The 16,323-nt window shown below is 46.9% G+C and overlaps 1 pseudogene; it reads left to right on the forward strand.

The window, feature by feature from the left end:
- The first annotated feature begins 746 nt into the window (after positions 1 to 746).
- Positions 747 to 2,922, forward strand: LOC137916045 (mitochondrial adenyl nucleotide antiporter SLC25A23-like; annotated as a pseudogene).
- The last annotated feature ends 13,401 nt before the right edge of the window (positions 2,923 to 16,323 follow it).

A 16,323-nucleotide genomic window follows, 5' to 3' on the forward strand; every position in this document is an offset into this window, starting at 1 on the left:
ATTATCTCTCCTGAATTATACTGGTGCGCGTATCCCTACTCCAGGGACACAGGTTCGATTCATTCCACACAGGCAGAGAGCGGGTCCGGTTCACACAGTTTATTCACACACAGATTGACATACAGCTGTGTCTTCAAAATTGGTATCGGTTTAACAATAATTATTAACACTGATTAAACATAAGGCACCATAACAGTCAGCACAAACAATATGAAACAGAGGAATTTCCACCTAAAGCAGCAGCCACGATCAGGGGAGGGCAGTGGCTGTGAACGGCCCACACGCCTCTTCAACCTTCCAGAAATAATAATTCCACTGCCAACAGGACAGCAGAGCAAACACATCCGCCGCTCGATTTCACCAGAGATCAGACGAGCAGGCCAGCCCGTGCCTCAGCTCTATCACCGATCAGCTGCTCTGACAACAAATCCCGCGCGCAGATGGTCATTCATTCGCGTCCGTCACGCCACGACAGCCCATGAGTAACCCGGAAGAGGTGTGGATGCACGCGCAGCTACAGGAAGTATATGCCGGCCATTGAGGGGCGAACCAACACCACCGCATAGCGCCCCTCAGTGGCACGGAGGGAGACTACATATGGCCACATAAACAAAAATAAAAATACAAAATAAAATAAAAATAAAATAGAACTAAATAAATAAAAACTATTCTGAAAAAAGATCAGGACATAACAAAACTGGAACAGAAAGGATCAGATAGAAGACATATGAAAAAGCTTGCTTCTTTTTTTATAGTGAAAACGTGATGCATTCAGTTGTAACCTGCAAAGAATTCGACAATACAAATGATTAAAGGCCACCTGGAAGATATACCGGTACAAGTTGTCCTTTACATTTCTCCTGGTGCCACAGATGTTTGACATCGGAGAACATCTGACTGTGCCAGACGAGTTCTCAGAGCGTGAGCGGCGCTCAGGTCTGGTGTGGAAGCAGCTGGTTGCTGGGGCGATGGCAGGCGCTGTGTCCCGAACAGGCACTGCACCATTGGACCGTCTAAAAGTCTTCCTGCAGGTGGGTCATTTCACAAAGTTCACGATTACACTTTTGTGAAGGGCTGTCTCAAAGCTTTTCTCATTTGTGCTCGGAGAGTTTTTGTCTGTCGAGACGGTGAAACAAACGGTTAGAGGAGCTGACGTTAAGAGTGTTTGAGCCACCAGCGAGGATGACCGAGGCTGATTCACACCTCGGAACTGAGTGGTTGTTAGAGATTAAGTCTCTAACATTGTGATATTAATTTACAAACGCACCGAAATGAAACAGGCGGACACCAGGCTTCTATTTTCTCTCACGCTGCCCGGACCAGCTGGTCCGGCGCGCTTCCTCCAACCAACTGTTTCCGCTTCCCGGAACAAGTTTATTTATAACGTTCATGGCTCCACCTCTTGACTTAGTGACATCACGATACCTTCAGAGCGCACAACATCGCTGCCCACCAGATGGGGCTGTTCTTTATCTAACGGTTACATTTAAACAAATGAAAATAAGCAAATGACCCTATCAGTGGTCAAACTGAATGGTTCTGGGCTGTCACCAACTATAGAGCCTTTAAACTAAAGCTCGCACCTCAAGGCTGGAAAACTGCTTTTTGCCCAGGGCCATCACTGACCTGAACCTGATAAAGGACCTCACCTCGCACCCCCTTCCTGTTGAACTAGCTCAGTTTGGCAGCTTGTATCTGTACCCACTGTACTCAGATGATTGACTTGTTTTTGCATTCAGGTACATGGTTCTAAATCTCAAGGAATGAATCTCTGGTCTGGACTGAGGGGAATGATCAAGGAAGGAGGCGTGTTCTCACTCTGGAGGGGAAATGGGATCAATGTCCTCAAGATTGCTCCTGAATCGGCCATTAAGTTTATGGCCTATGAACAGGTCGGTGCGCTCCAACCAATCAATGACAAGAAATAGTTAGAACTCAATCCTTATAAATAAACCTAATGGTACATGTAAGACCAGAACTCTACCCAGTCTTGAATAATGCCTATTTTCATGTCCGGATAGTTGAATTCTCTCCACAGATGCATCATATTATTCTGCAGTGTATTTCTGTGGCACTAAGTTCAGTGTCTAGACTTAAAGTGAACTTTATTTCTAATGGTGCACGTAGCAGCACAATAAAGTAAATAAATACAAAGACGCCGTAGGGGTACAGTCGATCCTCACCCTGCTTCTCCACTCTGGTGTGTAGGTGCTGAAGACTCGTCTTACACTGAGGACGACTGGACAGTACTCGGGTGTGGCTGATTGTGCCAGGAAGATCCTGAAGGTGGAGGGAGCCCGGGCTTTCTACAGGGGCTACCTGCCAAATACAGTCGGCATCATTCCTTATGCTGGCATCGATTTGGCCGTGTACGAGGTGTGTGCAGCCCACAGTCAAAATCAGAAGCTCAAAGATAGCCCGCTAAAGTTTGACCTTACTTTCGCAACTCGCCACCTTTACATATGAAACTATTTCTGCCTGTTCCTGCTCCATCTAAAGACTCTGAAGAACGCTTGGCTTCAGAGGTACTGCTTAGACTCTGCAGATCCAGGAGTTCTTGTGCTCCTGGGCTGTGGTACCATCTCAAGTACCTGTGGACAGCTGGCGTCCTATCCCCTGGCTCTCATCCACACACGTATGCAGGCACAAGGTAAAACGGATTCCAACGTGTTCTTAACATGTTGTTCCATAATCAATGGCCCAGCTAGGAGTCAACTCTCAACCTCTTTTGCTTTTCTTTCAGCCATTACTGAAGGGAAACCCAAGCTGACCATGGCGGGCCAGTTCAAGTACATCATATCACACGAGGGTGTAGCCGGCCTGTACCGAGGCATCACCCCCAACTTTCTCAAAGTCATTCCAGCTGTCAGCATCTCCTACGTAGTGTATGAGCGCATGAAGAAAATCCTCGGGGTGGGTTAGTAGACTGAGAAGCAGAAGAGAGGAGATGATGCAGCTCCTCAGAGCGAAGGGCCGCTGAACAGACGCAGGTCGCACTGCTGTGGGTTCTACTTCCTGTTTACACATGCAGTTTCAAGTCTTTGACTACGCTTAGGCTTCTTAGCCCCAATGAAAATAGCAATTTTAACTTTATTTGGAGCCAAAATGAGTACTGTACTTTACATGCTGCTGGGATGGAATAAATCTCCATCGTTTTGTAATGAAGAGGGCTTTAACTGTTCAACTTTAAATGCCATGTCAGCATCCGTACATCCATCCATCTTCCATTAGACGAGACGATCGATGAAACCATCTCTGCTGTGTTGGCTCCAGACATCCGTGGTCGGCGCCGGTTTGAACCCCGAAATGTGAGATAATGATCCAGACTGGCCCGTGATCAGACGAGAGCTGAAGCTGATTTTACATTTCAGCCTTCCTTGGTGGAATATTGTGAAATGCATTTTGTCGATAGCAAGCTGGGATAGGCTCCAGCGAGTCCCGCAACCCGCAGAGCGGGAAAGCGCTCGGCAGATGAATGGATGAATGGATGAATGGCTACCCGGGTGCATCTCAATAAATGAGAGGACTATTCATTCATTCTTGAAGACGAGAAGGAGCCCTATTGTGTTCAGCCACTTAACCGAAGCCGGGTAACGCCTAGCCCCGCTGACTATGGGTGAGAGGTGGGCCACACCCTGGACAAGTCACCAGTTCATCACAGGGCCATTAGAAGATTACGGAAAAGTTAATTTAAAGTTTGACCCTTTTACAGTATAGCTGAAATATTTCAAGCCTTTTGATTATGGCATGATGGCCTTGACATTGCCCAGACACCCCGGTGTTCAGACAATTCGGCTGGCGACCTGCGTGACCCTTGGCCAACCCGAACCCTAACCCTTCAAACGCCTGATTAGCCCAGACGCTGCTTTGGATTATGACGTGTCGTTAAGAAGGTGAAAACTATATATTGTCTGAACATAGAGGACACCCTGTCCTGTTAATGAACTCACTCCAGGGAGTTTTGTCCTTGGGGGTCTTCCTTATGGTTTCCCAACTTCCTGGTGTTGTGGGTGTGACAGTTCTGCTAGCAACCTGCTAGCCGCTGGAGACGTGACTATTTGCACCTGGGTAAAAGCTTAAAGGGAACCTCGACTGTAACTAGAAATCGGTCTAAAAGTACATTTACAAAAATATATAAACATTTCTCCTCAGTTATCAAATCCGTTTTGTTTACAACATAAATTCATACGTGGTGGCCGCCATGTTTTCGCGTGCACATTGATGACGTCAATGGGTTAGGGGTATGGTAACGACATTGCTCAGACCCCCCTATGTTCAGACAAGATCCAGCATTGAAGTAGTTTATGAAAATGTGAAAGGTTTATAGGAATCCTTTCCACTTTGTAATTACCTCCTAACAGTGGTCGTAACACAGTCGTAGTAACCTGAGCGGTTCTGTCGCCGACGTCACGGAATGGCGACGTAGTTTTGAAGCCGCTGGCGTTGAAAATGTTATACTATCTCATAAAGAAGATGCATTATGTCATGGTAAATTTACATAAAGTTTGTGTCGTGTCTTGAGCCCTTTCAACTTGATGAGAGAGGCATACTGAATGCATGAAAGAACAAACCATGGTTCATCCGGATCAAAGGGGGAATCCATTAATCTGCTCATTGGCGATCCACTCGAAATTCATTCCACCCGAAAAAAGCTGTTGTTTTATTTTGAAGGAAAAAGCCTGAAACAGGAAGTCTTGTCTCTGGACGTTCATATTTCTTGATCCTCGATGATCTCTGTATTTTTCCTTTGCTCCCTTTCCTGGAGTTAATCTGTTTTGAACACTGTTTGTTTGGGTTCCCATAGCAACAGTAAACTCATCCATAAAATAATGTGATGCATAAAATGGTTAAATAAATGACCTGAAAATCTTTTTTTAATTCTGAGCCATCCTGAGGGGGAGGAGCCTCTCAGTTGCCAGAGGGTTACCATGGAGACATACTTTGGTCAATGTTTGTTCCTGTAACTTTGTATAATTTCTTTCCTGTGTTGTGTTGTGTAGCACTTCCTCTTCTGTCGTATGTCCTTAGACCTTCAGCTCTGTAGCAGCAAGCCAGTCCAGTGTGTCATTGTCCAAATCAATGAAGCCCTGATCACCATTTGGCCGGCGGTATATGGGGCAGCTGGTCAGCACGTGGTCCACAGTCTGTGATGGATCCCCACATTCACAGTGGGCACTGTCTGCAAGACCCCACTTCTGCATTGTTGCACCAAAGCGTCCAACTCCTGTCCGCAGCCGGTCGAGGGTATTCCCATCCTTGCGGGGCAGGTCCTGGCCAGGAACATCTGTTGGATCCTCAATGCAGCGGTGGAGCCTGGATGGTACTGCCGCCTTCCACTGGTCCCTCCATCTGGCCTTCACCCAGGATTCCTTAGACATGTCAGCTGGTGTTGTGCGAAGCAGTTCCTGGGCCTGTGCGGCAAAAGGGCGACTGGACTTGAGGCGGGTATGATGTGGCGTCTCCATGACAACCTTGTGGAGGAGGTGGGATTCGCTCAGATGTGCCTTCCAAGCAAGAGCTAGTATGGCTGCGTCTCGCCTGATCTCTGCTGGGGTGATTCCAGCAAGGACCGGTTGGTTGGTTGGAGTGGCACGTAGGCATCCGGAGACAGTCCGTAGTGTGCTATTAAGGGCAGCGTCCAGCCTTTGGACATGGTTGCTACGGCTTGAGACTGGGGCAGAGTATTCAGTAGCAGGAAGGACCAGGGCCTCGGTGGAGGCTCCCCACGTGGTTCCGGCTAAACGCAGCATCAGTGCTGCACGGGCAGTGGTCTTTCCTTTCACACTGTCCAGATGTTGTTTAAACCAGTGGTCCCCAACCACCGGGCCGCGGCCCGGTACCGGTCCGTGAGGCATTTGTTACCGGGCTGCACAGAAAGAATAAATAATGTATGCAATTTAAGTTGTATCGATTATTAGCGTCTAAAAGGTGTTTTATTTTGAAAAAAGACCGGATTTTTGCCAACGTAACATTCACCTGTGAATTGTCATGCTTTACGTGATACGTTACTAAAACCAGACGTAAACTAGCAAAAATAAAATTACAAAACAAACGTTTTTGCAGAGCTTCTTTGCTAATGGAAAGTCCAACCGAGGAGGAAGAAAATAAAACTTATTTTCACAGACAAACCAGGAGTCAGACTTAAAACACGGTTTATCTACAACAGCTGATTAGCTTTGTTAACGAGCAATGAAGGGTTCAAAACTGCTTCAGCACATAAAGACAAGAACCCAGAAGTAAAAGACCAGAACCCTGGATTAAAAGACCTGAACCCTGGATTAAAACACAAGAATGTGGTATTTATTAAACAAAAAACGTGAACATGAAGGACAGAAGTAATTATTGGGACCACAATTTATGGTGAGTAGATATTGGTGTAATACTTGTTTATAATAGTTATTCAAAGTGCATAATATAAAGTTTATTGTTAAGAATATATTCATTTTTCTTTTTATTTAATTACACCCCCGGTCCGCGAAATAATTGACCGGCAAGAAACCGGTCCGTGTCAAGAAAAAGGTTGGGGACCGCTGGTTTAAAGGACAATGTTCTGTCGAGCTTCAGGCCAAGGTGTGTCGGGGAGGACTGGGACTGTAGCTGTGCATCGGCAACGATGATGTTGGTGTCACGTGTTGCTTCCCTGTTGTAGAGGTGGAACATTGTTGCAACAGTCTTTTTGACACTGAGCTTGAGTCGCCAGTCCTTCAGGTAAGAGGATAGGATGGCCATATCCTCTGTAAGGCCTTCCTCTACTGCTTCCCAAGAGGGTTTGATAAGCAGGATTGCCATGTCGTCTGCATAGCCAGACGACATACTTATATACAAGGACGGCATACTTCCTTGATGTTGTTAGGGGTAGGTCGTGGATGTAGATAACAATAATGCTTGATTTTATATACCACTTTTCTAGGCACCCAAAGACGCTTCACATTGTGCATTATTCATTCACACCACACTTGGTGTTGGAGCTACTAGCCACAGCTGCCCTGGGGCAGGCTGACAGGAGCGAGGCTGCCAATTTGGGCCATCGGCCCTCCTGACCACCACCAACATTCACTCGCTCACTACATTCACACAGGCAATGTGGGTGAAGTGTCTTGCCCAAGGACACAACAACAGTGGACATGTGAATGTCGGGAATTGAATCGAACCGCCAACCTCTCGATCATAGGACGACCCGCTCAACCACCTGCGCCACCATCGCCCTAGATGTTAAATAACATCGGTGCCAGCACAGAGCCCTGTGGGACACCGTTCCTGAGCTTTCTCACCCTACTGCTTTGGCCGTTGCTGGTCTGGAGCTTAAAGCTGCGGTTGCTCAGCATCTCCATAATGAAGCTCACCAGGTGCTTGTCTGGGATGATCTTCAGAAGCTTCATATGTAGCCAACGCAACCAGACACTGTCAGGCAGCTGTGAGGTCCAAGAAGACGGCGCCAGCCTTTTGTTCTTTGGGGAGCTGGGGGTCGATCACTGGGGTGAGGCAAGCCAGGATGAGGCGTTCCAGCAGTTTGAAGGGTACACACAGAAGGGAGATTGGCCCGTATCCCTTTGGGTCATTGCTTGGCTTGTTGGGATTCGGCAGTGTGATCACCTTGGCACGGCGCCAGATTTTTGGCAGCTTTAGGCGTTGGAGACATGCAGATAGGAAGCAACGGAGCCAGTCAGTTACCTTCTTACCTTGGTGTTTCATCTATCCCTGGTGCCTTACCAGTCTTAAGATGTTTTATGGCTTGTTCGGTTTCTTGCATTGAGAAGTTAACCGATAGGTTGGCATCACACCCTGGGGCCCTGTGCAGTTCATGGACTCTCGCTAATGTTGTTTGAGTGAGGTCCTTGTCTGCGTTCGGGAAGCAGCTGTTACTCAGCAGGAGCGACGCAATGGAGTTCGCAGTAATGGGGCACTGTGCCGGGGTTGTTGACCTTCCGGTCAGCTTTTTTAGGGTCTGCCACTCCCTTCGACTGGAGTGTGTGAAGTCGATTGACTCCACTGTCTCAGTCCAACGTTGCCTGCGTTTCTCATTCAGTCTGCTGAAGAGATTTCCTGCTGCTCTCTCCCTGCCTTTCGTCATCCCAACAGGGAACAGAGGCTTTACGTTCACCGTGGGGGATGTTGTTCTTGGCAGCGGCCAGCATCATTTTGCAGCACGAGTTGTAGGCGTTGTTCAGGTTGGTGGAACACGGGTGTGGTAGGGTAGTAACTGCCTTGGTCACTTGTTTAGTGAAACCTGCACAGTTTGCTTTTCGGAAGTTCCATCTCTTGACATCCCTCCCTTGCACAGGCTGGACCAAAGATGGAATGGTGATGAGTGACGGTCGGTGGTGTGACCGGGGAAACATGTCCAGAATGCGTCTTACAGGGAGAGGCTGGTCGTTGTGCCATTTTGCGAATGCCAGGTCTGGGTTGGTGTTGCTGTTCCATCGTGCAGAGTAGAACGTGTGTGGCTCCTTTGGGTCGTATAGGAGTGCAGCATCGACAGTGGAGGCCCAGTTTACCAGGAAGTCTCCATCAGCGTTGGAGCTGCTGCAACCCCGGTCTGAGTGGTGGGCAGGGACAGGGACATCCGGCAGGGACGATGGGACCAATCTGCTGGGCGGTGGTTTGTAGATGTTGACGATGGTAGTGTCTTGCACTTTGGTGTTAATCCATTCTATCTCTGCACCATCTGGAGACTGTCCGGCAGCTGACCACGACATATCTATGCGCACAAATGTGGCCGTGCCACGATGTTTACTGGCAATGTGGCCAGCCAAGGTGTACCCAGGGACCCTCAGGATGTTCTTGTTTTCCTGGTGGGTCTCCTGCAGGGTGATCGCTGTCACGTTGTTTTTTCGGGCCAATTGCTCAAGGATGTCAATCTTGGCAGTGGTGAGGCCTTCGACATTGAGCTGGAGAAGCGCTAGCGCTGGAGCTGTGGACGGTGGACGTTATAAAGACATTTGTTTTGCTTTGTTAGATATTTGAGTTATGCAGCACGCTCACAATACACAGGTTGCACAAACACTCTTAGGTTCTTCATCTCTACATACTTTTCGGTAATAATTGAACACATAGATTAATCACATATAAAGACTCACACATTGTTAACTGATACAAGGTGGGCATAAGTTAGGGCCCCTCCCAGGAGGAGGGTGTTCTACGCCCACTGCCGAAACATTCACTGCCCCCCCCCCCCCCCCCCGCTTCTGTAGGAGAGTCCAGCGCTGTGTTTCCTTACCAGCTTTGTACTTACTGAAAACCTTCAGTAAACTTGATACGTTTTATAATCCTGACTCATCATTGAATAAACACCTCCAACACGAGATATAATAAAAGAACCGGGGAAAAGGGAGAAATCTAACAGCTTAAAGAGCATGCAACCTTGCAACTACTCTTTAGCGATGTTAGATATTTGAGTTATGCAGCACGCTCACAATACACAGGGTGCACAAACACTCTTAGTTTCTTTATCTCTACATACTTTGTGGTAATAATCACACACATAGATTAATCACATATAAAGCAACACATTGTTAACTGATATATGGAGGACCCTAACGGCCCATCCCAGGAGGAGGGTGTAAGCACCCCCTGGGAGGAGGGTGTTTTGACGCCCACTATAAAGATCACTGCCGTAGAACATTCGGGACTCTTCTACAGAGTCCCCCCCCCCGCGTCTGTTGAAGAGTCCAGCGCTGTGTTTCCTTACCAGCTTTGTACTTACTGAAAACATTCTGTAAACTTGATTCGTTTTATAATCCTGACTCATTATTGAATAAACACCTCCAACAGGAGATATAATAAAAGAACCGGGGAAAAAGGAGAAACCTAACAGCTGGTGCCGTGACCCGGATCTCAATGGAGGTGGCAGTTCCCGTTCTGGGCCAGGCAACATCTGTAATGCGCATCTAAAAGGTAAGCAGAAACCTTTGACTAAAATTTCTGCCGGATGCTTGCCTGGTTCAGCATGTGGGTCTGTATAAAGAGTGAACTGTTTAAGAATGGTACCAGAGCTATAGGCATGTAAGACATGTATTGTTGTCCTAAAAGCTGGAAAGGAACAGGGAATAAGATAAATGCGTGTGTGTGTGGAGCCTGAGTCGTGGGAGAGCCTTGATTCGCACCTGGGCTCTTGTGTGACTTTGTGAGCTATAAACCTTGATCTGGGCTCCTGATCAGTGTCCAGATGTTCGTGATCTCAAGGCGGAGGCATCGGTCCGTTCTCAGGTGTTTGTGATCTCAAGGCAGAGGCATCGATCCGTGTCCAGGTGTGTGATCGCAGGTAGTGGGAGGCGGCCACACCACAGCTTTGTGATACGAGAACAGTGGTCAGAACTGCCGTGTACTGACTACTGATAAGGAAAGCGCTATATAAATAGAAGGTGAAATGGTGATAAGGTGACCCCACTCCGCACAAAAAGAGAGCGTTTGAAGACGCGGTCTGTTCGCGGCCTGTGCAGGCAGCGTTGGCCAGCGGTGACGTCCGGTTGGTTGACGGCACGGTCCGGTCCAGCCAAAAACTGCACTGGATTGGGTGGCAGACCCCGTGCGAGACATAAACGGTCTGGTAAATGCCAGAAATGCAAAGGGTCTCCTGGGAATCCCTCCAGAGCCAGCTCACGAAACAAATTTAATCGGCTTTTAATCCACTGAACCACATAAGCGTCAGAAAAGGGTTTGGAGTCCCAGGTTCAGTCATCCTAATTTGGACTGCTACACCGGAGAGCCCAAAAAAGAGGACATAAAAAGGTTTTCTGTCTCCCTGGGCTCAGGTGAGCAAATAATTTGGCCTCACGAGCAAAAAGACCATATCCAGATGGGTCGACAGCAACAGGTTAAAATCCCTGGCTGTGGGGTGATTTTGGCCACCTTTGGTCTGAAAGCGTCACTAGGGGTTTTGAGTCCCGGGACCAAAAGGTGAGTGAGCTTAGATAAAGGAAAAAGTGGGGTCCGAAAGGAAAGACGTCTATAAAACTAGTGTAGACAGGGCAAACAACCGGTTAAAATATAAAATCCAGGAAAAATCGTAACTGCATAAATAGATAAATAAAGAACAGACTAATTAAGAAAACCTGATTCTGTTATTGAAATAGTTTGGGCATGTTAAAATCCAAATGGCATCTAAAAAGGTTGAAATTCATAGAATGGCGGCCGCCAACTCTCCATCATCTACATGGGGAGGAATAATATGTGAACTTGCAAAATATGATAAGATGCTAAAAGATTTACTTTAGTAAAAAGGTGATCGGGGTGGGGGGCTAGCAGGCCCGTTTACACACACACATATCTGGTGAATTTAATAACGGTGAAACACCAACTACTTGATGCATGCAGCAATGTCTAAAACTAAATGATTAAATTGAAAATAAATCAAAATTAACTTCCGGCTTGGAACTGAAAATGGATAAATTGTCAAAGATTGTGAGGGAGTTCAAATGTTTTAGATGGGTGGTTCAAAATCTCTTGAGCCGTAACCTGTGTAAGAAAGAGCAAGCACACACACACACACACACACACTACACCTAAATTTACACCTTCGGCTTGCGGTGGAGTGGGACAGAGAAGGGCCCTCTCGGTCCCACTGGAACCTGACAGCTGGAATTGACCTTAGGCCAACATGCTCACGAGTATCAAGATGTGAATGCAGAACACCTGCACACAAACCCCGAAATTAGTTACCGAATCAAAGAGCATTGCTGCACGTAAAATAAGGAGTCATTGAGGGGAGATCGAGGCCTAGTAGAGGCGCCGGGGTGAGATAGAGGCAGGATGAAGACCTCCGATAACGCGGAGCTACGTCAGTAGATCACTGATAAGGTGACAGAGAAGCTACATGATCCACAAAGAGCATTCACGATATATGATGCACCCTGCTAGAGACGAGGCAGGGCAGAGAACACAGACACACACACCCCAGAACCAGACAATCACAGAGCAGTGCTGCACGTCACAGAATGCAGGACAGGAGTCAAGATTATCTGGGAGCACATATTACTACTCATAGGAAAGAAGTTCTGTAAATGTGTCTATAATCTTGGAGTAGAAATGTAAAGATTTTGTCTGAGTGTGCTGCAGGTTCTAATGGAGGCCTGATGAGTGTGTGACAGGAGAACCACGTCTGGGGGGCCGCCAGAAACACAGAGGTTGTGAGACAGTGGAGGAAACTTTCTGACAATGACCATCCCAGGGTCCCACCATGGATGTCCTGAACGCCGGAAAGGAACACATACGTTGGGGGAGTACAAACACACTCTGTCACAGGACACCGGACAGTGTTATTGAGGTAGAAGACCATTGCAAATTCATATGCTCTATTTTTGTAGATATCGAACGTCCCCATGCAGGATGATCTGGAGAAGGGACAGAACGGACAACAACCAGGGTGGGATAGACTCCTCCCTCAGCTTCATCCATCAACACTGACCCCACTTTCAGTGAGAACGCAAACACATTCAATAAAGTTAACACTCTGAGAATGACAAGTCATTCCCTGTGTGTACATACTCGTCATCGCATACAGCTATTTCACACACACAAGGATAATGTTGCCCCTGACGTGCTCACAACACGGGGTTAATGCAGGGCTCAAGAGGTAAGGTTGAGGACATCTTAAACACTGTGGCACCGGAAGCTAACCTTCACATAATTGATGGTCGGGTAGTTAATTTAGGTTATAGAGAGTTTTGCACAGAAGCTCGAGGAAGCTCATTTGGACGTATGGAGACATTGTGAGGGGAGTGCACAGATGTGGGACGGGGGAGCTTCGGTGTTCTCACAACATTCCGGGACAGAGACAAACAGAGAACGAACAAGTCCACCATATCTGGAGGTGAGAGATAAACATTGACTGTCCTTGGTTAAGTTAAGCAGACAGGAACAGCTCAGACGTAGATAGAAACATATCAATTTTATGATGTTCAAGGTTTGACAATCAGATGAGATATATTGGGGAGGAGGTCAAGACAAATAATTATTCACGACAGGGGACAGCAGACTTTGCAGAGACAGTTAAGCAACATAACTGAGATAACAACTATTGGAGACTGAGATAGATATATAAAGACATTTTGGGGCCTTGATGAGAGGTTAACACAGGACATCTACCTGGACTCTTACCAGTCACCTGAGAGTCCAACATAGATCAGAGTAGGGAGACAGGCGTCACTGTAATTAGACTAACAACGGAACGCACTAGTAGAATATTAATGACGTTACAGAGTATTAGGGGAGTTATTGGTGAGACGATTGAACTGTACATGTTATTACTTCCCTCTGTGCTCAGTGTCCTCTGATAACACTCTATCCCATCGTTCGTACGGCCTTCTGTCTGCACCTGCTAGCGCAGTTTAGATGAGGAACTGGTTGTTTCCTTCCGTCCTTGACTTCTTCTCTTAGTTTAAACACGCACATCCATGCACCCCTCCCCCCCTGGCCTCACATGCATTACAAGGAGGCATGAGACCTCCCATGACCCCCACCCTATAATGGTGGGAGGTGAATGTTGGAATGAATAAAGTTGGGTGTTTGAGAGTTGCACAAGCACCATGGGAATTTCTTTATACAGTCACACAAGTACACGATGGTCCATCAACAGGACGGGCGACGTTGTACAGCTATTGGCTCTGGCCAGGGCTAGCGCACTGGCTACTCCAGCTTTCTCCTTGCATTTCCACTTGGACTTGGCGGGGATCAATGATTTAATGAGTGCTGTGTTTTTAAACACAGCACTCAGGAGGGGAAGGTCCAGATCCTTTGTATCGACTCTGGATCCCTGGACAAGGATACATGCACTGACTAGAGGGACAGCAGCCATCCCCTCTAGCAGCAGAACCGGGACTACCCACAGAATAACGGGGGGGGGGGGGGGGGGGTGCACATACACACAGGGGGGTGCACTGTATACACACATACAGTGCCCCAATTTAGAAACAGACTTCTTGAATTAAATGAAGTGAATGAAACACATTTTCCCTTTTTAAACAAAACAGTGAGTGTGAATGGGGACACTGCTATGAGAGGGTTTTGATGACAGCCAACGGTGACCAGTTACTCGTTCTTACTGCGTTTAGATACGACCATAAACTAATGCAAAACATCAGTGCAAAATAAAGCAGAATGAGATCATTAGAAGCCCTGCAGGCACTGAATGAAGATCTTAAATATGAACAGAACACTGCATGGAGACGATGTCGATGCATTATAAAACTTACCTAGAAAATAGGGCTAGGTTTGTACAATAAGAGCTGCACAAATATATATTAGATCAATACAGGGCAAAGGAGGATCAACCCAGGAACACACGAGGAATATAAATGCTTCTGAGGAGGAAGAGTAGATGTTAAAATAAGTTAGCATGGTTCAACTGAAAACGGATTATTGCAGTAAAACCTAGAATGAAAATAAAACAGAGAATCTGGAACTGAATTATTTCTGTAACTTAGATCACCTACTTACACAGTCTTGAGGAGGACAGGCACTTATTATTAAAATGTCCACATTAGATGTGGCGATTTTAACATGAAAATAAAGAAGAAAGAGAGCGACTTTAGGACATTATAGGAAGAGAAGAAGGTATATTCTAAATTAGCATCTGATATTGGCCTTCATCTCTGGGTGTCTCTGTTCCATTGAAAACAAACCATAATAAGATTAATTCATGATCTCTTTTGTTGGAGTTCTGACAGACCAAATTTCAGTTAAAGGGAGGATGTTTCATGCGGGGTGTTTTTGTCTTTGGGTTCGACCAGGTCAAGAAAGGGAGGCCAGGGTCCAGCTACAGGGGGTCAGACTGGTTTACAGGATCAAGAATTACCATGCAGGTAGAAGATCGGTTTATAATTAGAGGATAGATGTAGGAACTGGGTGCGGTATAGTGAAAAATAATCCACACACAGTAGCACATTTCTCAACAGCAAAGAGGTCACACTTCTACAGAAGGGACATGCAATAATATGGACAGGGAGGACAGACGGACGGGATACTATGTCACATGTTTCCGGGAACCCGAACCAGGCAGGACATTTTTCACTGATGTACTGAATCATGCTACATCCGCAGGGGGTGTAGGTGTCCCCTGTACAGTAGCAGAACATACACAATGGACACAACAAGGGTGGACGGTCCTGGAAGAGCAGGTTCTTCCATCGCCGTCCTCTACACAGATGGCTGAGCTGATGGGAGTGAACCGCGCCTGTGAGATGTCTCGAGGTGAGGCAGGTAACAGGAACACAGGTTCAAGATTCTAACAGTTTTATGTCCACCACAGGAGAACCCCTGAGACAGAGATGATTGGGTAAAGGTGCAGCGAAGGACGGCGTGGTGGGGTCTGGCGTTCACAGTAGGTTAAGATAGATGCAGACGGTTGCCGTGCGTCAGGAACCTCATTACAGGAGACACGGATCAGAGAACGCTGACTGATCGGTCAGTCACCACTGGGGGCGCCCTCGGACGATGGAGATGTTAATCGGTGGTGTTTGCTTGATGTGTGAGTGACCTGAAGTGGGAAATAAAATGTGGAACTAATTTTGAGAATAGGAAAGAGAGGTGTTCCTTGAATTGTTGGGGCGGATGGTGGACCACCTTTCTGATAGACTTTAGGTACGATAGGTTAAAGGGAATAGGTTTGGAGGTAGAGCACAAACTTGGAGATGTTATTAGAATCCTGAGAGGATTCCGGATCAGAGGGGCCAAACCTGCTCTAGCTTGCTGCTCCGGAACGTACTACAAGCCATCTTCTGGACTCTTTTTCCCATCATGCCATTCGTGCCCCTCCCTCTTAAAGTGGCAGTTTACAGCACAGGCACAATTCCAGATGTAAAAATAATTTTAGAATCTGGATCCAGATCCGGATCGACGCCATTCTCGGGGAGGACCGAGCCACGGACAGAACCTTGCTTGTGTAAAAATTTCAAGTCGATTGGGTTACTAGTTTTTGGCTCGGACAGACAAACAGACAAACAGACAGACAAACGCACCCAATTGCAATACCCTCGCATCCGCTTCGGCGAGGGTAACTAAGCTTAACTAAATGAGATGACCAAATTATTGGAGGTTTGATTGAAATTTTTCTTTGGATGACCCCACACAGGCCGTCACTGTGTTCAGTTGTGTAAATGCCATTACTTCACTGGCCACTGGGCGGAGACACTAGGAACTAGATGTAACACTTACTCAGATTATATTGCTCTTGACTGTCTGCTAACTGGGCTGTAGCATCTTCATTCCTCACGTCGCCTCACCTGATGACGGTCTGGGAGCGACCCTTTGAGGCCTTAGAGCGCTGTTAGTTACATTTTTCGGACATTTGGGGTTATCCAGTCCATTAATTGTTAGGGATAATTGGTA

This window comes from Brachionichthys hirsutus, unplaced genomic scaffold, assembly GCF_040956055.1.
Source record: "Brachionichthys hirsutus isolate HB-005 unplaced genomic scaffold, CSIRO-AGI_Bhir_v1 contig_951, whole genome shotgun sequence".
Classification (NCBI taxonomy): domain Eukaryota; kingdom Metazoa; phylum Chordata; class Actinopteri; order Lophiiformes; family Brachionichthyidae; genus Brachionichthys; species Brachionichthys hirsutus.